Genomic DNA, 25162 nt, shown 5'->3' with positions numbered 1-25162 from the left:
ATTTGGTTTGCTAACAGTATTCCAACGATGATAACTACATAAAGATCTATAAAGGGGGCCGGTGCTGTGGCGCAGTAGGTTATCCTCCGCCTGTGGTGCCAGCATCCCATTTGGGCACCGGTTCTAGTCCCGGCTGCTCCACTTCCAGTCCAGCTCTCTGCTATGGCCTGGGAAAGCAGTGGAAGATGGCTTAAGTCCTTGGGCCCAGGCACCCATGTGGGAGCCCAAGAGGAAGCTCCTGGCTCCTGGCTTCGTATTGGCATACCCCTGGCCGTGGCGGCCATTTGAGGAGTGAACCAATGGAAGAAAGGCCTTTCTCTCTGACTCTCCCTCTCACTGTCTGTAACTCTCTCAAATAAAATAAATAAAATCTTTTAAAAAAATCTATAAAGAATCTACTTTCTCTAAATTTAAAGGTTTCACTATTCACAGCACCTCTATATTTGTGTTTTTTCACAAATATTCAACCATATATTTATTTTAATGGTGTTTTTGTAAATAATACCAGCTTTATATATAGTGATTTCTACACATAAATTTGATTAGCATCAATTAGAGAGTGCTGATAAAAATGATGACATCTTAGATTCCATTATTAGAAGAATCAGTGAATCTGGGATGGAGATCCAAAAATTATACATCACATGTGTTGCACCCCAAAGACTTTTTCTCTGTGGCTGCCCAGAATTGCTATTTTTGTAATTCAATTTGTGCTCTACAGAGCTAAGAAAGTAAACAAATGCCATAAACTTATTGTACAAAAGTGGTTTCCTACTCTTCTCCAGATTACTGAATCCTGATCTCCAGTTCATCTGTTTTTAATTCTTTCAGTTATTTCATTAAACATTTATACATATTTCTAAATATTATATTGACACTGGTATATACGATATGTTTTCCTTTAGACATTGTCTATTAGGAGAAAGAAATATTTAGCTGATAGAAAATACTTACTTTTCTTATAGTCCTGCCATTCTTTTAATATTGCTTTATCACAATTAAAAAAAATCCAGCTACCCATAGTTTTGCTATTACATGCTGTTTACAACTGAGGCATGTAATGAATCAATTCATTTCTTGCACAGCTCTCTATTGTTTAATATAAGTAACAGTTTTTTTGTTTAGTTTTGCACAAATGGCTGTCGCATTCTTCCTCTTCATATCACAGAAGTGTACACTCTTTTTCAATAATGTCAAACATGAAATTCTCTATTAGTTCCATTTCCCTCCTGGGAGACACATGGCTATTTCTTTTCACCCTCCCGTCTCAACAGGAGGTCGTTGTTCTCCACGTCTGCTAGTCCACAGAGGCTTCCTCCATGATTCCAGAGATGCTTTCATCACTTTTATTTGGATCCTTCTTCTCTCTGCTGAAGTTTATTTCAACAGACGTTTCTGAAGACAAGATGAATCCAAGGTACATGTTTGAGACTCTGTACATGTTTGTGATAACGTGTTTATTTTGCCTTCACCCTTGATTGGCAACTAAGGTTATTAGAATAATCTAGTTAAGTACCATTTTCTGTTACAATTTTAAGAATTTAACAAACTTCCATTGTTTTTCATTTTCTTTAACAAGAAAAGTCTAATATTATTCTCATTCCCAATCAGTACATACAGGACATTTCTCTTACTATTTTTTTCTCTTACTGTTTTTTAAAAAGAATTTCTATCAGTTAGTTTTAGCAGACACTAGTCTTGTTTGTGTGATCCCTTTGACTCTTAGACCTATCAGTATGATCAATTGTGAACAGAAATTGATCACTGGGACTAGTGAGATGGCATTGGTACATGCCACCTTGATGGGATTGAATTGGAATCCCCTGGCACATTTCTAACTCCACCATTTGGGGCAAGTCCGATTGAGCATGTCCCAAATTGTACATCTCCTCCCTCTCTTATTCCCACTCTTATATTTAACAGGGATCACTTTTCAGTTAAATTTCAACACCTAAGAATAAATGTATGTTAATTACAGAGTTCAACCAATAGTATTAACTAGAACAAAAAAATACTAAAAGGGATAAAGTATTAAATTGTACATCAACAGTCAGGACAAGAGCTGATCAAGTCACTGTTTCTCATAGTGTCCCTTTCACTTCAACAGGTTTCCTTTTTTGTGGTTGGTTAGTTGTCACCGATCAGGGAGAACATATATTATTTGTCCCTAACTGATAGAATAAAAAAGGGGAGAGAACGATCCAACATGGGAAGTGGGATACACAGCAGACTCTTAGAAGGGCAGATGTCCTAAACAGCACTCTGGCCTCAGAATCACCCCTTAAAGCATTTGGAGCTGGCTGAAGAGCCCATGAGAGTATTTTAGGCATGGGAAGCCAAGACACTCTGGCAAAAAAAAAAAAAAAAAAAAAAAAACTAAATGAAAGATCTCTGTGAGTGAGATCCCAGTAGAAAAAATGGGCCATCAAAGAAGGAGGTACCTTTCTCTGAAGGGAAGAGAGAACTTCCACTTTGACTAGACCTTGTCTAAATAAGGTCGAAGTCGGCGAACTCAAGAGGCTTCTATAGCCTTGGCAACTCATGACTAGAGCCTAGGGAGATTTCTGACACCATAAACAAGAGTGTCAAATTGTTAAGTCAACAACAGGAGTCACTGTGTACTTACTCCTCATGTAGGATCTCTGTCTTTAATATGTTGCCCAATGTGAATTAATGCTATAACTAGTACTCAAACAGTATTTTACACTTTATGTTCTGTGTGGGTGCAAACTGATGAAATCTTTACTTAATACTTCTGTATATAAAGATAATTCAAAATGAATCAATGTGAATGGAATGGGAGAGGGAGCAGGAGATGGGAAGGGTGCAGGTGGGAGGGAAGTTGTGGGGGGGAAAAAGCCATTGTAATCCATAAACTGTATTTTGGAAAATTATATTTACTAAATAAAAGTTTAAAAAAAAAACTTTGATTTGAAGTCACATACCATTTTTGCTTAGACTTTGTGTTGATTTGTGGTTGTCTTTGGTGGCTGAAATAATGCATGTTAGAAGTTGTACCTTGAGGTTGTATTTACAGAGCAAGAGCAGGTGTCTGTTTAGAACGTGTGCTAGCTGGGACAGACTGCTGCTGTGTGGCCATGGGCGATGCTCCTGAGTTAAGCAAACCTTCCCTCTACGCCTCACCATCAGGAATAAATGGTGAATTACCTCGGTGCTCACAAATTCTAATTTCTGCCTCAGTTTTCATATTATCAGCTGGTATGACAATCTGGGTTGTGAAAATGTTTAGGTACTTTTAACAATATTCCTGAGAGAAAATTAATTGATATTATCTATGTTGAGTCAACAAGGAAACTGTTGACTGTACTTTGGAAATTATATTTACTAAATAAAAGTTTAAAAAAAAAGAGCTCATGGAAATTTAATTGAAAGATAGTTATTTTGGTGCCAAAAATTGAAATGTAAGCATATGGAGGTCTTCAAGAAGTTAATGGAAAATGCATATTATAAAAATCTTATGAATTTGGATTTCAAAATTGTTGTGTGCTAAAATAAACCTAACCTTTAATTCTATTTTTTCACAAACTGCTTGAAGTACCCTTAAAAGTTGGGACCTTTTTGCTTGTGCTAATCAATTTTTACAAAGAATTTTCCAAATTGTAGACTACCTTAGATGAGTGAAGTAAAATAAAAAAGTATATTTACATTTTATTTAAAATTATATGCAATTTCTTTCAAATGTAATTGTTATTCTTTATTGTAGATTTCTCATCCCATTCCTCTTCTGCCCTCACCTCCTCCAACCCTTGATGTTCCAAATAAAAATGTCCTCTCTGTACTTTTATTCATCAACCATTATTACATTTCCTAAAAATATCGACTAATTTATTATATGTGACATTCTAGAAATGAAAACACTTTCATTCTACCTTCCAAAATAAATATATAAAATTCTGGATTTCAATTTGATAGGTAATAATCTGCCCTATTAGTTTTATCACAATAAACACAATGAAATATGTAAATATATCAAAGAAAACTGGCTTCAGCAAAACACTTATGTTGCAAACATTGGGAAAGTCCAAATCACATAAATGAGAGTGGAGTTGCATAAATTTTGCTTTATACATGTGAGGAAATGTTATTCAGTCATTGCGAAAGAATAATTTTAAGTTAATGACATAGAAAATATATGCGCCAATATTTTTGATTTTGCAGTTTTTAAAAATTTTTAATTAGCTTTAATATATTCAATATAGTTCAAGGACACAACTCTAAGTGCCTCAATATTAAGTAAGAAAGATAAAGCAGATTTGAAACAAATCTTGACAACAACTTTCTAAGTAAAATATGTATATCCACCTTATGTCCCAGAAATTCCATTTTTCACAAATCTGCCGTATGGAAATGTCCCTCTCCCCCTGTAGGCATGCAAGTATATTTTTATAAAGATCTTAACACTTATTTGTGATGAACAGGAAAACTAGAAATGGCCTTAATGTGCACTGGCAGGCAACTGTTACATAAAGTACACAAACCATACACATGCATGCAATGCCATACACTGTGATCACCTAGAACAAGGAACATAAGCAAGCAAGTGCTAATAGAGAGCACCTCCACGTGTATCATAAGCTTCACATGAGTTTTTGCATTTTTAATTACACACACATTTTTTCTGAAAGGAAATAGGTGGAACTGTATCAGCTGTTATTTTTGAGATGTGGAAATGAGTGCTAGAAAAAGAAAAATTTGTACTTTTCAATTTAACTATTAAGGTTCTCTTTGATATTTTCACAATGAACACCTTTTTTGTCAACTAGAAACAAATCACAGGCTGAAATTTTATCGAAGGTGATATGGGGGGATTTTGGTTTTTAAAATTTTGAAGTGAAAACACAAAAGAAATGATGGAGACATTGCTGATGGACAGAGCATGTACTAGGGAAAGAAGACATCAAAGATTATAGTATATCATTTAGAAGAATATTAAGATATCAGTATGGCATGCATAATTTAAATGGCACTTGAAGTGTTATTCTTGAAAAAAGGAAACAAGTTTAAGCTTGTTTTCAAAATCAGTCCTGTGGTTACTTATCAGAAAAAGTCATGATGTATACAACATAGGAAAAAACACATTTTGGCCAGTGCTGTGGCTCACTAGGCTAATCTTCCATCTGCGGTGCCAGCACCCCAGGTTCTAGTCCTGGTTGGGGCGCCGGATTCTGTCCTGGTTGCTCCTCTTCCAGTCCAGCTCTCTGCTGTGACCCGGGAAGGCAGTGGAGGATGGCCCAAGTGCTTGGGCCCTGCACCCGCATGGGAGACCAGGTGGAAGCACCTGGCTCCTGCTTCGGATCGGCACAGCACGCCGGTGCAGCGGCCATTTGTGGGGTGAACCAATGGAAGGAAGACCTTTCTCTCTGTCTCTCTCACTGTCTAACTCTGTCAAAACAAAAGAAAACAAAAACACATTTCGAATACCTATAGGTCCTTCAAATCCCACATTCAATTTGGCTTTGTCCAGAGTTTAATTCTTCAGGTCTATGAGCCTCATGTAATTGTTTGAACTTGGCAGATAATCCACAGATTTGTATTTTGTCTTTGTGTCATCATCCATAAATTACAAACAAAGCATTTGAGAACAAAAAGTGTAATGGCAGTTTTAGCTTATGCTCAATAACTTTTTTTTTTTTTTTTGACAGGCAGAGTGGACAGTGAGGGAGAGAGACAGAGAGAAAGGTCTTCCTTTGCTGTTGGTTCACCCTCCAATGGCCGGCGTGGCCAGGGTGCTGCGGCCGGCAAATCGTGTTGATCCGAAGCCAGAAGCCAGGTGCCTCCCCTGGTCTCCCATGTGGGTGCAGGGCCCAAGGACCTGGGCCATCCTCCACTGCACTCCTGGGCCACAGCAGAGAGCTGACCTGGAAGAGGGGTAACCCAGACAGATTCTGGCGCCCTGACCGGGACTAGAACCCGGTGTGCCGGTGCCGCAGGAAGAGGATTAGCTTATTGAGCTGCAGCAGGGGCCACTCAATAACATTTTATAAAATATTCCCAGTCTCTTGTTTCCGAATGCAAAAAGTGACTTTTAAGTCTTAGAATTTAGATGCAAAAAAGGCAACTTACTTTGCCTATTAGAGCAGAGCTCCTTTGGTGAATCAGAATAAAAGGCCCCTGGGGACAAGAGCTATAAAGGTGTTTCTTACAATTAAAGTGGTGTGTGTGTGTGTGTGTGTGTGTGTAATGTATTAATGATAAATAAGTGAAATGTAAACTAAGCTTAAGAAAACAGGACAAAGTGAGGAAAAATAAAGAAAAATAGGGAAGGTGAGGAGAGTCAGATAGCAGAGAGATGGAGATGACCTGGGGGAAGAGGAAAGGACAGAAACTACCGTGTGGATTTAATTTACACCATTAAGAGTGATCCTACTGGAGCCAGCGCTGTGGCTTAGTGGGTAGGACTGCCGCCTGCTGTGCCAGCATCCCAAATGGGCACTGATTCAAGACCTGGCTGGGCCAGCACCCCGGCTCACTAGGCTAATCTTCTGCCTTGCGGCACCGGCACACCAGGTTCTAGTCCCGGTCAGGGCGCCGGATTCTGTCCCGGTTGCCCCTCTTCCAGGCCAGCTCTCTGCTGTGGCCAGGAAGGGCAGTGGAGGATGGCCCACGTGCTTGGGCCCTGCACCCCATGGGAGACCAGGAGAAGCACCTGGCTCCTGCCATCGGATCAGCGTGGTGTGCTGACCGCAGCGTGCCGGCTGCGGTGGCCTTTGGAGGGTGAACCAACAGCAAAGGAAGACCTTTCTCTCTGTCTCTCTCTCTCTCACAGTCCACTCTGCCTGTCAAAAAAAAAAAAAAAAAAAAAAAAGACCTGGCTGCTTCACTTCCAATCTAGCTCTCTGTTGTGGCCTGGGAAAGCAGTAGAAGATGGCCCAAATCAGTAGAAGATGGCCCAAATCCTTGGGACCCTGCACCCACATGGGAGACCTGGAAGAAGCTCCTGGCTCCTGGTTTCAGATAGGTGCAGCGCCAGCCTTTGCTACCAGTTGGGGAGTGAAGTAGGGGATGGAAGACCTCTCTCTCTCTCTCTCTCTCTCTGCCTCTCCTTCTCTGTCTAACTTCGACTTTCAAGTAAATAAATAAATCTTAAAAAAAAAAAAAAAAAAAAAGAATGATCCTATGGCATGCCCTGGGACTTCCCAAAAAGCTAGAGTAGACAATGAAAGAGAGAAAAAGACTCAAAGAAAAACGGTTGGGGCAATGCTTAAACACATCAGAGATCCATTCATTACATCTTGTCTGCTTTTTTTTTGAAATAATTTATTTATTTCGGGTCACAAAACACAGGAGGTTGCAAGGGCAATGCCTATGACCCAATGGTTGCCATCTTCCAGGTCTGCACACTTATACATCAGGCTCACAGTGCCCCAAGCCTTTTCTCCCATCCTAACAGCTGCATATAGGGGACCAGGTGGGAAAGAGCCGAAGATCCGCTACCCTCCCTCCCCACTTAACGATGTGCGAGTTCCCCTCCAGTGAGTGTTCCAATTCACCCCTCTGCATCTGTTCTAGCATGATCATGTGTAGGCCACAGACCAACCACTTCTGCACAGCCCCTAGGAGCTGCACCTTGCAGGAAGCCCTCCAATAGGAGCAGTGGCTAAGGCCCTCTTTGACCCCAGCTTTCTGAGTCCCAGACTCGCGGGGTGGCAATGGGGGAACAGCAGGGCAGGCTAAGCGTGAGGAGTAAAGTCTTTATGGGGCTCAGATCAGAGGTCCATGGGTCTTGAGGACCTCTGTGAATCCATTTATGTTCTTCTCCACGTTGCTTTTGGCCTGTTTCCTATCCACATGAGCTGCTTTTTCTTCTGGTAATGGATCTTGGCCTTCTCCTTTCTCTTTTCTTCCAGCATGGCTGTCACTGCCTGGTACTTCCAGCCAACTTCATCAGCCAGGCTCACCAAGTAAGCAAAGTTCCTCTTAGGCTTCAGACATGCAACCTTAAGGGCCACAGGAACCACCATCCACTTTTTCTTATCTTAGGGCGCCAAGATCCCATCGAGTAGGGTGGTCCAGCCCCGCTTGGGCTTATGGGGCAACATGTCTCACACAGTTCACCAGAACAGGTGGCTGGGGGTCCAAATGTGGTAGGGGCCCCAGGAGGCGTTGGTGTTCATCTATTTGCGAAGGAAGGCCAGGTGCTTCTACTTGTTTCTCTAGAAATTGTCAGAAATGGTGATGCCCTCACAGGGTGCCACCAGTAATTCCAGCCCTGCAGCTCCCAGCGGTTATTATTTATTAAAACTCATTACATCCTGTCGGCTTTTTAATAAAAGGTGGTGGTTGGTTTGCTGGCTTATTTGCTTGTATTTGTTTGCTTCTCAATGCTGATTTCTATGACAAGTGCATAAAAAAGAAATTGGAAAATGCGATGAAATGAAAACTGAATCGGTTTTAAGCAAGTCAGTCTGGTTTATAGCTGTCATTATCTTTGTGGGGAGTAAGATCCCAAAGAAATCACCTTGAGAGGAAAAACACTTAAGTTCACTCAGGGAAGGATTCTGGAAACTCTACAATGTTTTGGAGTCTTTTTATGCTACTTTAGTTATTTTCAGAGATCTTTTCAAACTCCTGACCCCGCTAAAGTTTCTCTACAAATGTATTTTTTAATTATCTTTATTTTTCTTTATATTTATTCGTATGGAGCATATACTTCCACTGTGACATTTGTCAAAGCAATCCTGGAAATGTACTCTGTTATGCAACTGGAATTTAAAATGTATACTAGGTTAAGTATAATCAGAAAATTACCTAAATTTTCTGATCTCATTTCTATCTTTATTAATTTTCTCTCGTATCAGCCCACAAGTAGATACCGCTGCCTTTACAGGCTGTTTGCTCTGGAATAATGAAATGGGATGATATTGATGTGATGGTGGTGATGGGAAGGATTACCAGGGTGGATGGAGAAGTCCTTACTAATATGATGATGTTTAAACTGAGAACTGATAGCCCTACTTTTGTTTCATGGGAGCTAGGGATTACTTTAAAAAACTTTCTGTGTGGTAGTACATTAGGAAGCACTGCCCATCCTGGATCACAGCACTCATAAATGTGAGCTGCTGCCAGTTCTACAAGCAGAATAGAATTATACATGAACACATAGTACATATATACACACATAGGTTTACAACAATATCTTATGCTCATTGTGGAGAGGCACAAGACAAAGCACACTAAAAACTAAAGAGAGGGGCCAGTGCTGTGTCGTAGCTGGCAAAGCCGCCGCCTGCAGCGTAGGCGTCCCATGTGGACACCGGTTCAAGACCCAGCTGTTCCACTTTCGATCCAGCTCTCTGCTGTGGCCTGGGAAAGCAGTAGAAGATGGCCCAAGCCCTTGGGCCCCTGCACTTGTGTGGGAGGCCCCAAAGAAATTCCTGGTTCCTGGCTTTGGATCAGCGCAGCTCCAGCCATTGTAGTCAACTGGGGAGTGAACCATCGGATGGAAGACCTCTCTCTCTCTCTCTCTCTCTCTCTCTCTCTCTCTCCCTGCCTCTCCTTCTCTCTCTGTGTAACTGACTTTCAAAGTAAATAAATAAATCTTTAAAAAAATGAAAAAGAAAAAAAATCTATGCTTAAACTCTTATGACAGCTAACATACTGATTTCATTTCCTTACAATCTCTCTTCAAGGTATACTTTCTCCGCATAACCAAGTGCAGTTTATGGATTTTTATTTTATATTTTGAAATAGTGTAAATTGTACTTTCCCGTGTGTTTTCAAACTAGAGTTGCCAAATGTAGCAAATAAGAATATAACGTGAAAATACATACAATACTTGGTAGATACATGAAAAAAGTTATTCATTGTTTACCTGAAACGCAAATGAATCTCAGCATTCTGTATTGTTCCAGGCAACCCTATTTAAAAAAACATAATAATGTACAATGCATGTGTTAAATGTCTCCATCATTTTAGATTGCATTGATCTATCATATCATTGTATGGTACTTGTCCATTCCCTCTCTGTTGGAAATAAATATTTCTAATTTTCATTCTGATCAGTACCGATGCATTTATATTATCTTCCCAAGAGAGATGCCTAGAAATGAAATTACTAGGCCCAAGGGCAAGAACAAGCTTTTCCGTCTATGATATCAATTGCCAAATTATACTGCCTTCATCTTTCCATTGCCAACATTATAATTACATTTTACAATCCTAGCCAATTTAGAAGGTGAATAATAGCACACTTTTTACACTAAATAGAATATTTTTAATATAATTATGTTAAAATATGCCCCTTCATTATTTACAACTTTAAAACATCTGTGAATTTCTATTTAGCTACTCAGACTGTCGCTCCTTCTCAATCTATAACTTTGTGTTGAACGGACCATCCTTTGCCAATTCAGAGCCTCTCATATTTCACTTGGGTATGTTCTCAGTTCAGGCTTGTTTCCTGTCAACTGTATGTCTTAACCAGAATGATATTTGTAATGAAAACCTGACCATGTTTATCTATGTGTGAAATACATCCATCTCATCTTCAATGATCATGTTTAGATGCTTTTGAGATATTGATAGTTTTTGGTATTTGCCCCATTTAATTTACCAGTTCAGATTTCAGTCACATGAACCAAACTACAGCTCCTCAAGTGTCCTATTCCATGTCACAGATCAGTGCCCCACATAGGCCAGTCCCCTGCCTGCAATATTTTCTCCTTGCAGTTCTGATGGATCACTGGACTTCTGTGAGCCCCTACCTGCTCTCCTTGGAATGGCACAGCAGCATGCGTCCACTGGCTTCCACTCTTTTCTGTAATTAGACCCAGCCTGATATAAGCTTACTGAGGGCAGACACTGCACCCTCAAAACAGTAAACAAAAATCCAACATTTACAAAGCATGCAAAATTGTGAAGCCCTCTGCTAAGCCCGCTTTATCTGCATTTACTCACTTCATCTCTACTCATATCCAGAGAACCAGATACTAGTTCTCCACTTACTTTACAGTGACGAAATGGAAAGAGAATACTGAAATGTAATAAATTTAATTCCAAGTTAGAAGATGGAAGACAGAAAAAGATGAGAGGGGTTTATGTTATAAATAGCTTTGGACTAAACCAACAAGAAACAAAACTGAAACTGCTCCACATTCCTTTTCTAATTGTTGATGATTATCCATGAAAGTTCCACTGCTTTCTACCTATAGAACAACCAACCAAGAAGCAGCAAACACTTCTTAGGCTGCTCCAGTCCCAGAATTTTGCCCATTTGACTTTGTCCTGCCTTTCTTATCTACAGTCAATCTAGGTTCAAGGCCCTTTAAGCTTTCTTCTCTTCAAATTTTATTACAAAGTACTCTGGTTTCTTAGATCCTGTGGACATTTTCCCAGCTGCTATCTGGCCACACACTGGTGGTTCAGGGAATTGTTTTTGGGGGGTGGGGTGGGGAATGTATAACAGCTTGGTAAAACCCATTTATCAGAGATTTCTTGATCTCTAAAAGTTTAATTTCACAAAACTGAATACCAGAGAGTAAACAACTTGTGTAAGTGGAAGAGCCAGAATCAACTGAGTTTTGAACTGAAGTTTTCTTTATGTAAGTAGGACAGGGAAAGAAAGAAATCAGATTTCTGTTTTGGGAACTTTTTATGGAGATCAGGAAAGAGACTTCCATGTGGAGATAAAACCGGTGGCCCAAGGCAATGAATGGTATTGTGAAACAAAAGAATAAAGATGCCAGATACAGAATTTAGAATTATGTCTCATGGTATCTACTCAAATCTTCACACAGGAAGAAATGAGGGAAAGTAACTACTAGTAAAAGCCATTTTTGAATCAATCAATAAAACTATATATATTTATGATATGCAACATGATGTTTTGATACATGCAGACATTGTGAAATGACTAAATCAAGCTAATTACCATATGTACTACTTCACTACTTAACATATCACTTACTCAGCATCTCTTTTTTGTATGGAGCTAACTCAAGATCTGCTCAGCTCTGTGCCACTGAAAAACTGAGGGAGAATGATCTCAATATATGAATATTTGTTGGCAGTCAGGAAAAGGCTTCCAAGAGGATAGGAGATTTAAAGGATATGGAAAGCATCAATAAGATTATGAGGAGAGTAAAATGGAGGACATCCTACAGACAAAGAGAGGGTAAACCTAACGCAAATTTAGGGTCTTATATGTAACTTAATTATTTAAATGAAGTGAAAGACATGGAACAGAGAATTGGAATGTCTTGAAAAAAAAAAAGGAATGGGTGGATTATGGATGTTTGCATCAGGAAAAACATTAGAAATCACATAGTTCAGCATTTCCTAGAAAAGACTATTTAGAAATCTAGTTTTGTGAAGAGGTTAGAAAACATTTCATAAAATGAAATACATTTCATAAAATGCTTTTCCTATAGTGAAGTAGTTGACTAGTTTAAACAAAATTGTGTAGGGTTTGAGCTCAGATTTCTCAGGAGTTTTAATATACTAAATATACTGAAAGGAAGACAGCATTTCTGTGTTTAAGAGCTTAGGGTCTATAGCTCAAAGTTCAAATTCCTCTTCAAACACTAGGGATACAAACTTAGATATGTTCCTTAGTTTTCCAAATGTAAAGTTCTAAAAATTAAATACAGATTCATTACCCATTATATGAAATGCTTAGGACCAGGAGTGTTTCAGATATCTATTTTGGAGATGAGGCTGTGGATTTTGGAATATATGCATATATATATAATGAGATATCTTGGGGATCAGACCCAAGTGTAGACATGAAATAAATGTATCTGTCACATACACTTTATACTCATAGCCTACATGTAATGTTTTTTAAGATTTATTTATTTATTTGAGAAGCAGACTTACAGAGTAAATGAGAGACAGAGAAAGATCTTCCATTTATTGGTTCACTCCCCAAATGGCCTCAATGGCTGGAGCTGAGCCAATCCAAAGCCAGGAGCCAGGAACTTCTTCCAAGTCCCCCAAGTGGGTGCAGGAGCCCTAGCACTTGGGTCATCTTCCACTGCTTTCGCAGGCCACAAGCAGAGAGCTGGATGTAGCAGCCAGGATACGAACAGGCAACCATATGGAATGCCAGCGCCACAGGTGGAGGCTTAGCCTACTGTGACTCAGCACTGACCCATACATGTAATTTTATACATCATTTTTAGTGCACCCGTGTGCTTGATTGTTAACTGTTAGAAGTCTGATGTGATTTTTCCACTTGCATCACATCTGTCCTTAGAAAGTTTTGACTTTTAGAGCATTTTGGATTTTAAATTTTCAGATTAGGGAAGTTAATCTTGGAACATGTATATAGTGTTCTTGGTTTCTGACACAAAGAAAATACTTAAATATGTTAATGATTTCATGATCCTATAAATCCTCTTTTCTAATTTGATTGACCACAGGGCCTTTTTTTTTTTTTACTGTGACGTATGTGGCACAACAAAGTTTCTTAGAATACACATACATATGTATATGAATATATATACATATATATGTATATGAAATATACATGAAAATACTCATCCAGTTCATTGTTGCCTTTGAGAAAAATTGGGTCCAGGTTTCAAGAGTCGTGAATGTTAGAACACAGCCTTTGGACTTCATCTAGCAAAAGTGATGAAAACATGGTCCATCAGTCATCTGGCTCCACACTTTATAAACCACAACAGTTATATTGATTCATGATTATATTTCAAAAACCTGATTTTTCAAAGTTTCAGATAAGATTTCAGAAACTACTGCTTATTAAGAATAGTTATGGTATTGAATTTGGTATTTTTCCTATCAGAGTTCTCATATACTAGTTCCAGTTTCTAAAAGAAAGTGTGTGTGTATGTATAAACATCCTTTACTTTGTCAATCTATTCCTCTCATTTCCTTCAAAATAATTAAGTTTGCAAGGACTAAATTTATTTTCACCTCAGCATCACTTTATCAATACTCCATTCTAATTATAGCTTGGCTTCCCTAGGCATCAGAGGACTAGATTACTGTTTAGTGTTTCTGTAATTGGCTCAAGAAAAAACTTTGAGTCTCTGGGCAATCATTTCCAATGGTTTCCTGATAGAAACTATTATTCTTGACTTCATTCAGTGATGCACGGGAATTGATAATTGCTACACATTTCCTAAATGTTAAAAAGCCTTGTCCTAGGGTACAAGAGAGAGCTGGCTTTTGTTCCAAAATAGTCTGGGTTTGAATTTATTTTCATGGCTCTCAATGGAACCATTTTCTCTGTTTTGTCACCTCAGTTGGTATCTGGGTTGGTAGGGGCCAAGGAGTGCCCTCCAGCCACTAGGATGATGTTCAGGAGGGCGCATCAGGTGTTCCCTGTAGAGAAACTACTGGTAACATAGCCTCTCACACCTTCTCCTCCTTGTCCTCCTTTTCCTAAGAAATAATTTACTTAGACCCCACCATGACCCAAATATCACACTGAGCCCTTTGTTCATCTTTATTGCCCTTCTGAAATGAAATTAATTAAGTCTGTTTTGCAGACAAAAACACAAAACCTAAGAAATATCCTCCTTGGATTAGCACTCAGAGCCTGCCTAACTGCGAAGCTGTCACTCCTGAAAACAGTATTGAAAACTCATCTTGTTAGAGATTCGTAATGTCTTTCTCATGAGGAGCTTGCATATTCCCTGCTGGGAAGCTTGAGACCCCTGGAGAAGACCAAGCTGTCCTTAACAGACATAGTCAGGTACCCACTTGAGCTGCCACTGTTCCACGAAATAGTGATGGGTCCTTCAAGAGCAACTTTGTCAAGTAGAACATGGTCACTTTTTTTTATTGCAGAGTCCCAAAGGGAAATACATTTCCTTGAAGCTGTTAACGACTAGGTACATAAACTTTGGAAAGATATTTGACTTCAATATTCTTAACATAATAATTTTGTTAGTAATGCCCACCTCAAAAGACCATTGGATCATTTCATAACACAACTTATTGAAAATGCTTAGCATGGTACCTCATACCCACTGAGTAATCAGTAACAGGTAATAATTCTTTCCTTTCTCTTTTTCTTTATATCAAATACATTATTTCCCAAGAAGCTATAACAGTACATTTATGTCTCATTGTTTCCAGTCCTGAATGTATAATTATCTTCATTCCACAGATGCTTTAACAATATCAGAATCTCCTAATAGCATGCATTTTCATCAATTTTTTCAAATCACGTTCAGCGTGCATGCTTTTTATGTTGTGTTTTTCTATACACTTTGCTGGTATTCACATTTTGCGATGCTTGCATTGCACATGGAAAGATTATCTGTTGGGATTACACCAATGTTATTCCCATACTATTAAATCATGTACTTGTGTTTTTCTGCAGTTTCACCTAATATCATTGGAGTTTATTTAGGAATCAGAGTTAGAAACTCATGTAAACATGCTTTAAAAAAAAGAATCTAGAACCATTTGAAAAATTGTTTTACTTTTACCACACACATGGTTGGAATGGCTAAAATCTGATCATCCCTCTAGCTTTTGAAAACTAACTGTGGTTTATCTGCTATGATTCCTAGGGGAATCACTGAACTGAGAATATACCCCACATGAAATATCACAATTTATTTAGTAATCTGTAAATTAAGAAGCCTTAGCTCAAAAGGAGCTAAATAAACAGGGTCCCCAAATAAAGCCTTAATACAAAATAAGACATTCTCAAAAGATACATGGGTAAAAGTGTACTTTCAATTGTGATTAGAATAAAAATTTTCTAAAATATTCCTAAGGTTTATATTTTAGAAATCTCTATCTCCATATGCTGTGACAAAGATCAATATTTATTTATGCTTTTTCAATAAAAAGTAGCACTGTCTTTTTCCTCTGGAGCCTATGGTAAAAAACATTTTATAGCTCCTCTATATTTTATAACTTAAAATTTTCATTGGAGCTAGCCAATGAATACTGCAGAGATGTGGTCTTTGTAAAAAAAATTAATCCTTAATTAATCATTCCTACACATCTATTATAGAAGGGTCTTTTGAGGATTAATGAGGAAATGTTTCAAAGCGTTTTCTCATTAATTCTCAAAATCTTGGATAATAGGCATTAGATAAAATGAGAAGGATTATATTACTATTGTTCACAACAAGAAAGCTAGAGTGTCAAATAATTCCTTAACTAAATTTTATAGGGTAAACTATATAAATCACTAAGAATTGGATTATTAAAACTAAATGACACCCAGTCCACAAAATATCTCATGTTATGTTGTAAATTATAAATTAGATCTTTTCATAACTTCACAATGAATCGTATTGGAAATAATTGGTACAAGATGAGTATTATCTCCTATTATTATTTTATATGGTCAGTATTATTATATATGTCAAGATTTTTATCCTTAACATAATTATTTAAGTAAACAGGATTCAATCCAATTTAATGCTTGCTATAATCCATTGTGACTAAGTTAATTGAGAGTCATTACAGATAGCACTTTGTGCCTAACTTGCATACAGGAGGCATGAAGAAGAGAAAATCACCTTCTGTACCCGCCCTAATCAAGTAAGAAAAGCAAACCTAGAAAATAATGTGGATAAAAGACTTAATGAAAGGTGTTCAATGAGAAAAGCAGAAAAGAATATTTTTGAATATAGGTGAAATTAATTTTACCTAGGGTGTGCCCTGGGAGAGCTGTATGTGGAAAACATTTGAATAAGATTCTTAAACATAATTATTAGTCCTGATAGGGAAATAACAGCACTTTTCCTTGGAATGGTGAAAGTCAAGAAGTATAATTTACAGAAGGGGATTAGTAGGAGAACTTGGAAAGTGGTCCATGTAGTGATTAAATGATGGTGCTGTTTGGATTGGGGATAAGGGACAGAAGGCAAGAGAGGCCACTTATAGCCTGAGCAAGAACTAAGAAGAAGGTGGACTGAAGAAATGACTGGGAAAGTGACGACAGCAAACATTTGTTGAGCACCTCTTGCATGCTAGGTGATGGGGACAGGAGGCAGGGGAGCGCACTGCAGTGTGAGTGGGGCTCGGGTGGAAGTGAGCAGAGGGAACCACGGCAGCATTCAGTAGGATCATGTGCCTTGGGATGGAGATGAAAGGCGCAGTCGAAGAAAATGGAGGAAATCAGAGAAAGATCTGAAACTAAGGGGCTTGAAAGGTGAAGCAGCAGAATTGAGCCATCTCTATAGACCAGCAGCCTGTGTCCTTCCCAAATGTCTCTGTTGAGACCTCTGCCCCTGTTGTGGTGATGCTGGGAGGTGAGCTCTCTGGAAAGGTTATTAGATCTTTTTCTGCCTAAGGAATTAGTGCCCTTTTTCAAAAGACCTCAGATAGCTTCTTGCCCTTTCTATCATGTGAGGACATACGGGTGGCAAGAAGACAGCCATCTGTGAACCATGCCACAGGTCCTCAGCAGACACTGAATTTGTCAGCATCTTCTCTTGGACTTTGCAGTTTCCAGACCTATGAAAAACGAGTGTCTGTTATATTTAAGCCACCTGGCATATAGTATACTATTATTGCAGCCCAAGCTAAGATAGCTATTTAGTTTTTGAAAGAAGTGGAGAAAATAGTAGTTGGAGATGAGTCTGAACTTTCTGGTGCCATACAAGAGAGTCTTTAATTAATACCATTAACAGAATCAGGTAGCACAGAATAAGGAACAATATTAAGTAGAAGACAGAGTACTCAGCTGAAGACATGTTGGGTTTAAAACAGTTGAAGAGGGCAAATTTAGAACTTTTCAAAATGCACATGGAATTGGTTGTTGAATTTCATCAGGAATATCAAGTATAGAGGTAGCTACATGCAAGTGACCAACATGGAGGAAGGGCTGAAATTCTAGTATCCTGTGGAAGCAAATGAGTAAAGAGAGAGCTGCCACAGAGGAAGGATTTGTGAAAGAAGGCATTTGTGGGACCAGCATTGTGGCATGGTGGGTTAAGCTGCCACCCACAGTGCTGGCATCCCATATGAGCACCAATCGCTCCACTGCTGTTCCAGCTGCCTGCTAATGCACCTGGAAAAGCAGCAGAAGATGGCCCAATTGCTTGGATCCCAGTCACCCACATGGGAGACCTGGATGAAGTTCCTGGTTCCTGGCTTTGGCTTGGGACAATCTATGTCATTGCCGCCACTGGGGAGTGAATCAGCAGATGGAAAAGCTCTCTGTGTGTCTCTCCCCATCTCTCTGTAACTCTGCCTTTCAAAAAAAAATTTACACCATCCACCGAAGTGTTTAGCTGCACAAATTACATCATAGATAACTATCAGAATCTTGGGCCTTTGTTTGGTTGGACCTAACTACATCTGACAGCCTTAAGAAAACATATTTTCTTCTCTATTTTTCTTTTAATTAAGTGTGTTTAGAGTTGGCTCCAGAGTTTTATTTGTCTTCTTAAAAACCAATAATTGTAATGTTGATTCATGATTTCTCTGTTGTTGCTGTATTTTTCCCTCAAGTTAAAACTAGTACAATAATTAGCCATCCGAGTTCTCCATCTAGAGACGTTTTAGGAAAAACAGTAGCTCATTAAAGACTTTGTTTTTTCAAAAGAAGTAAAATAAAAAGGCCAAGCAATTTTCTGTCTTTTGCTTATCTCTTTTACATGAAAGGTTATATCATCCTCTACAAGCAGTCCTATGTCCTTGAGTTTTATTTTAACATATGCTTGAAATCAAACAGAAGATGAAGGAAACCTCAAGTAAACCATCCCAAAGCCCCATTAGCATTTAACCTCTTAATATTTCAGTTAAAGCAGTTTACATATAAAATTTTTACAATAATGATTCCCTAAAGCCCTGGTGATGGAGGCTTCATATTATAGTGGGGCTACAGATTTTTAAAATACAGTTTTTATAATAACCATAATCTGGAAACCAAATTACTCATGCTCTACTGTATTTTAAACATAGCACCAACTCACCTCTAATGCAATCATTAGGTGTGAAACACAGAAAACTGCAAGTCTATTTATTGAATGTACAATTTATATCCCTTAAACATTGACAAGAAGGGAGTATTTACCTTTTATTTGTCAGCAAAAGAACCTCACACTATTATTTGAAAAGTCTTTACCAAGCCATTGCATGTTACTTTGAATCAAAATGATTTTATTTCTCTGCCAAGGAAATGTAGCCAACTTCAGATGTGCATTAAGAATAATGGTCTAGCAAGATAGCAAATTCCAATTTCCTATGATCAGAGAGTCTTATTACCTTTATCCTCTGCCTTCCTTCCTGTTCACATAGGAAGTTAAAATATGTTTTTCAGTTTGAATTTGCTTAGCTCTACATTCTCATAAGTGTAAGGTGATGTTCTGGGGACTGTCCAACCACTAACTACATCTAAGAAATGCAATTCTAAAGCCTAAGTTTATTTCTGGTTGCTGTTGAATTTCTGCATTTGTTGTTAACCGTGCAGATTGCAAAGTAGCATATTGTTCGCAACAACTTTGCACAATGGTGGGGATCTGCAGATGGTTTGTCTTTTCAAATATGATAAATGCCTAATTTAATGCTGATTTGTGACAATCAGGACAATGCTCCAGGCCATTTGGGCTCAGGGATGTCTTGATAATAGATCCAGGGGGCAGGGAATGATTTCAGGCTCAAATATAGGCGTATGATACAACAGCAACGTCACTCAGTGTGGCTCTTCTAAGGGTGGTGCATTCATAATGTATTATCTCTTAAATGCCTCCACTATCTCAATACCATTACACTGGGGATAAAACATACAATACATGAACTTTTGGGGGGACTAGCTACATATAAAACATACAATCACTTAAGCTGGAACAGACCATCCTCTTACAAATAAAAAAAAGTGCAGGAAATTTAGGTGATAGTAAAAGGCCTTTGGAGCTGGAATTGTCCCAGGATGGGAACATTGAAAAATACCAATGTGATTATTTTTTGAGAAGCACCTGGGGTGAGCAATAATCCCTATACTGAATTCTGTCTGATCTTTTTTTTATTTACAACACATAGTATCAGAAGTCTTAAAAAATTCATGCAAATTTATATAATGAAAAAAATTATAAATAGATTTCAAAAATTTTTGACACTTAGAATCAATTTACCTTCTAATTCTATTTTCAACAAACTTTTTGGAGTCCCTTTGTAGAACCTGGCACAGGATCAATAAATATTTGTGAATGGAAATGAGATAAAATGATTTAAAGATAAAGAATCAGTTTATCTTTTGGCAATATTCTTCCCTTTATGATAACTTTGCCACATTTCTCCTCTAACTAATGCCTAATTCAGCTGCCTTATATGAATGCAACTTTATACTGGTCCTAAATACTGTTGGGTAGATATTTAACTATGTTAATTGAGGATTAAATTGATTGGGTTAAAATAGTAATATTTTCCTAGGGATTTAACCATAAAGTAGATTTGATCAAAAAAAGTGGGCTCCAGAATTTAGAGATACTCCATTTTCAAAGGGAAAATTAGGGTTAAGAGAGAATGAGTGGACTACTCTGGACCACACAGCAGATGAGCCTCTTACTTTAACTTAAGATTCATTTAGTATGTGTCTACAACTCTGCTGAGATGTTCCCATGCAAAAATTCCACTTAATCTCCGCTCATTTTATAGATTATTAAACCAATCAGAAATGTTAAGGCACAAGTAAAATTTTGCCTAGTTAACAAGAAGTAAATTTGAAATATGAATCAAGATTCTCATACTTCCTGTTCTTTTCTCTTTCTGCTGTCCTATAGAAGACTCCTTTGGTGGGAGAGGGGACTTAGTCCTCTTACATGACTTGGAATCATCCCTTGATATAAAAGTCTGCAGAGGATGGCGCCACGGCTCACTAGGTTAATCCTCCACCTGCGGCACAGGCACACCAGGTTCTAGTCCCGGTCAGGGCGCTGGATTCTGTCCCGGTTGCCCCTCTTCCAGGTCAGCTCTGCTGTGGCCTGGGAGTGCAGTGGAGGATGGCCCAAGTGCTTGGGCCCTGCACCCCATGGGAGACCAGGAGAAGCACCTGGCTCCTGCCTTCGCATCAGCGAGGTGCGCCGGCTGCGGCAGCCATAGTGGGGTGAACCAACAGCAAAAGGAAGACCTTTCTCTCTGTCTCTCTCTCTCACTGTCCACTCTGCCTGTCAAAAAAAAAAAAAAAAAAAAAGTCTGCAGAAATACTACCTTTGACAGTCAAGTGCTTCTAACATGATACTAAAAAAACTATAAAGCTTTTAATTTGGAAAAACCAACTACCTTCTTCTATAGGTAGCACACATCTGTTTTCTTCTATTCACCATTCATTCATTTCTTCCATTCATTTACTCTACTATAAACCAGTTATACCTCACTTGGATGCAGCAATTCAATGATGCCCTTGCATCATGGGATTTATAGAATAAAACAGATGGTTGGGATACAGGTGTTTGGGAGAAAATCCTTGAGAAATAATGGGATATGTACTCTTTAGAATACTATACCGCAGTAAGAAACAACGAAATCCAGTCATTTGCAACAAAATGGAGGAATCTGGAACACATCATGCTGAGTGAAATAAGCCAGTCCCAAAGGGACAAATACCATATGTTCTCCCTGATCGGTGACGACTGACTGAACACCAAGAGGGAAACCTGTTGGAGTGAGGTGGACACTATGGGAAATGGTGGCTTGATCAGCATAGCCCTGACTGTTAATGAACAACTAAATACATTATACCTCTTAGTAGTTTTTTTATCTGTTCTACTTAATATGACTGGTTTAGATCTGTAATTGATGCACAGTTATTCTTAAGTGTTGAAAATTAACTGAAATGTGATCCCTGTTGAACATGGTGGTGGGAATGGGAGAGGGAAGAGATGTATAATTTGGGACATGCTCAGGCTGACTTGCCCCAAGTGGTGGAGTTGGAAGCATACCAGGGGATTCCAATTCAATCCCATCGAGGTGGCATGTACCAATGCCATCTCACTGTTCCAGGTGATCAGTTTCAGTTCACAGTTGGTCATGGTGAAGGGACTGGGAGTCAAAGGGAGCACATAGACAAGTCTAGTACCTGCTAACGCTAACCGATGGAGTAAATAAAGGGGAGAGTGATCCAACATGGGAAGTGAGATACTCAGCAGACTCATAGAATGGCAGATGTCCTAAATAGCACTCTGGCCTCAGAATCAGCCCTAAAGGCATTCGGAGCTGGCTGAAAAGCTCATGAGAGTATTTCAGGCATGGAAAGCCAAGACACTCTGGCAAAAGATCTCTGCGAGTGAGATCCCAGTGGAAAGAACAGGTCTTCAAAGAAGGAGGTACCTTTCTCTGAAGGGAGGAGAGAACCTCCACTTTGACTATGACCTTGTCTAAACAAGATAAGAGTCGGAGAACTCAGAGGGCTTCCATAGCCTTGGAAACTCATGACTGGAGCATAGGGGGATTGCTGATGCCATAGACAGGAGTGTCAATTGGTAAAGTCAACAACAGGAGTCACTGTGCACTTACTCCTCATGTAGGATCTCTATCCTTAATGTGCTGTGCATTGGGATTTAATGCTATAACGAGTACTCAAACAATATATTTCACTTTGTGTTTCTATGGGGGTGCAAACTGTTGAAATCCTTACTTAATGCATACTAAACTGATCCTCTGTAAAAAAAAAAAAAAAGAAAGAAAGAAATTATCAATTCCCAACTTGACTCTCACTGGGATTAAACATGACAATAGGTCTAATCTGATTTCATCATCATTTTAAAAAATCATCTATTATTTTTCACTTTATGTTTCTGTGTGGGAGCAAACTGTTGAAATCCATACTTAATGTATACTAAGCTGATCTTCTGTATATTAAGATAATCGAAAATGAATCTTGATGTGAATGGAAGGGGAGAGGGAGTGGGAAAGGGGAGGGTTGTGGGTGGGAGGGACGGTATGGGGGGAAAGCCATTGTAATCCATAAGTCGTACTTTGGAAATTTATATGCATTAAATAAAAGTAAAAAAAAAAAAAAAAAAAAAAAGAACAGAGAAAAATTAAGCAACAGGAACAATAAATAGTGAATTAAAAAATGGGCTATAATAGGCATTTGTTTCACAAGTGGGGAACCTTTTTTTTTTTCTACCAAGGGCCATTTGGATACTTAGAACATAGTTCACAGGCCATACAAAATTATAAACTTAAAAATTAGCCTGCTATAAATTAATTGAATTCTGAGTCCCACCTGAGGCAACTTTGACAGGGGTAGACCATATGATTTTGTGAGCCTCATATGGGCTGCACTTCTGGAGAGGAGATGGGACACTTAAATTTTTTTTTATTTGAAAAAGGACAAAATCATCTTCTGTATGATAAATCCTTGGAAGATAATTCATACAGTATATTTAAGAGAAGACTGGCTTTCAAATACAATTGGCAGAAGTTTCAGTCTCTTGATTCTATTCTGGTCCTCCACACTAAATTAACCTCATGACTTCCTGATAATTACCATATTATTCTTGGATATCTTTTTTGTCTTCAAGAAAATCTAGCCTATTCTTAATGCATTTCTCAATGCTCACTAACACAAAACCTTTCATTTTCAGTTTCCTTCTTTGTTCATTTCCCTTCTCATCTGTCATACAGGAAACACTGTAGTGACAGAAATATTTCAGGACTGGGGCCAGTGCTGTGGCCCAGCAGGTTAAAGCCCTAGCCTGAAGCACTGGCATCCCATATGGGTGCCGATTCAAGTCCTGGCTGCTCTACTTCCGATCCAGCTCTTTGCTATGGCCTGGGAAGGCAGTGGAGGATGGCCCAAGTCCCTGGGCCCTGCACCTGCATGGGAGACCTGGAAGAAACTCATGGCTCCTGGCTTTGGATTGGCGCAGCTCTGGCTGTTGTGGCCATTTGGGGAGTGAACCAGCAGATGGAAGACCTCTCTCTCTCTCTCTCTGTCTCTACCTCTCTCTGTAACTCTTTCAAATAAATAAAATAATAAATCTTTAAAACATATATTCAAGACTGAGAAGGTTATTGAAATCAAACAGGACTTGGAGGCAGGGAATGTTCATGATGTTTCACTCCCCATTCTGTAGTCTCACAATGACGCTAACTTATGTTTGACTCCTGAGAGGAGCAGTCTATGATTGTCATGAGTCTGAAAGACAAGACAGGTCTCCCTCATCCTGCTGGTAAGATCTCTCCATGAGTTAAATCCTAGGCAACTTGCTTATCTACCCAGGGATTCATTTTGTACTGGACTCCCTCTCCCTTGCTTAAGTTGTTGGCGTATCTGAGATGTCCTCTGACCAACCATCTCTAACCAGCCTCAAAGATCCAGGTGAAGTGCCACTTCCTCCAGTAGAGCCTGCTCTCCGTACCTGACCGGAGTCAACTGCCATGTCATTTAATACACAAACCATGACAAGGATGTATAGTTAATATTAATAATGAAATTTTGTGAGTTGAAATGAATGTTAAAGTTTCATTAAAGAGAGAAAGAAGTTGTCCTTATTACCTGTATTTCTCAATATATTCATCAAAAAAAAAAAAACTTAGCAAGTTCCTATTGTGTGCTATTATTCTTAGTTCTAAATATACAGTTACGAGTGATGCAGATGTTTCCCACTCTGACTGACTTAAGAAATTTAAGCAAGCCTAAAATATAATAACACATTACAGTGTGTTATGAGCAATTAGGAAAATGAGCAGAGTTCGATAGTAGAGTAGAGTTGGTGATGATAAGGCGGGGATGACTAACTCTCTAGAGTCTGGAGGTAAGAATTTTTGAAAGAGATGAACTTTGTAAGATGAAGAGGTCATCTCTGTAAAGAGCCAGTCAAAAAAGAACTTAGACATTCCGAAGAAATAAGGGTGGCCACAAATTCTTTGCCAATCTTTCTTTCAAAGTTTAACTCTCCGCATGATTTACTTTGACCTATACAGTATAATAGATGATTCCAGGTAATTTCTGAGATTCAGTTATAAGAGATCTACAGCTTCTTCTTTCATATGCTTAGAAAACTTTCTCTTGGAACTTAACCCTTATTTTATGAGTAGGAGGAGGACAGAGGCGTGCTAGTTAATAGTCTCAGGTGACTCCTGTTGACAGCACCAACCACCAGCCATCTAAATGAGCTATTTTGAGAAAGTTACAGACTATTTGCGCTGCTAGATGACTACTGTCTCAGCTAACATCACATGACACAGAAGAATCATCCCTCTAAGCCCAGGAAAACTACAGAATCAAGAGATGGAAGGCATGATTGTTGCC

The 25162-nt window shown here is 38.7% G+C and overlaps 1 protein-coding gene and 1 pseudogene across 12 annotated transcripts in view; both read right to left on the bottom strand.

Moving 5' to 3' along the window:
- GRIK1 (glutamate ionotropic receptor kainate type subunit 1) overlaps positions 1-25162 on the bottom strand; it is a 437503-nt gene that overhangs the window by 349390 nt on the left and 62951 nt on the right. The window lies entirely within an intron of this gene.
- Positions 7262-11834, bottom strand: LOC127482983 (large ribosomal subunit protein uL13-like; annotated as a pseudogene).

The sequence above is a fragment of the Oryctolagus cuniculus genome, chromosome 4 (genome assembly GCF_964237555.1).
Source record: "Oryctolagus cuniculus chromosome 4, mOryCun1.1, whole genome shotgun sequence".
Lineage (NCBI taxonomy): Eukaryota > Metazoa > Chordata > Mammalia > Lagomorpha > Leporidae > Oryctolagus > Oryctolagus cuniculus.
This window is presented reverse-complemented; position numbering and strand designations above follow the sequence as displayed.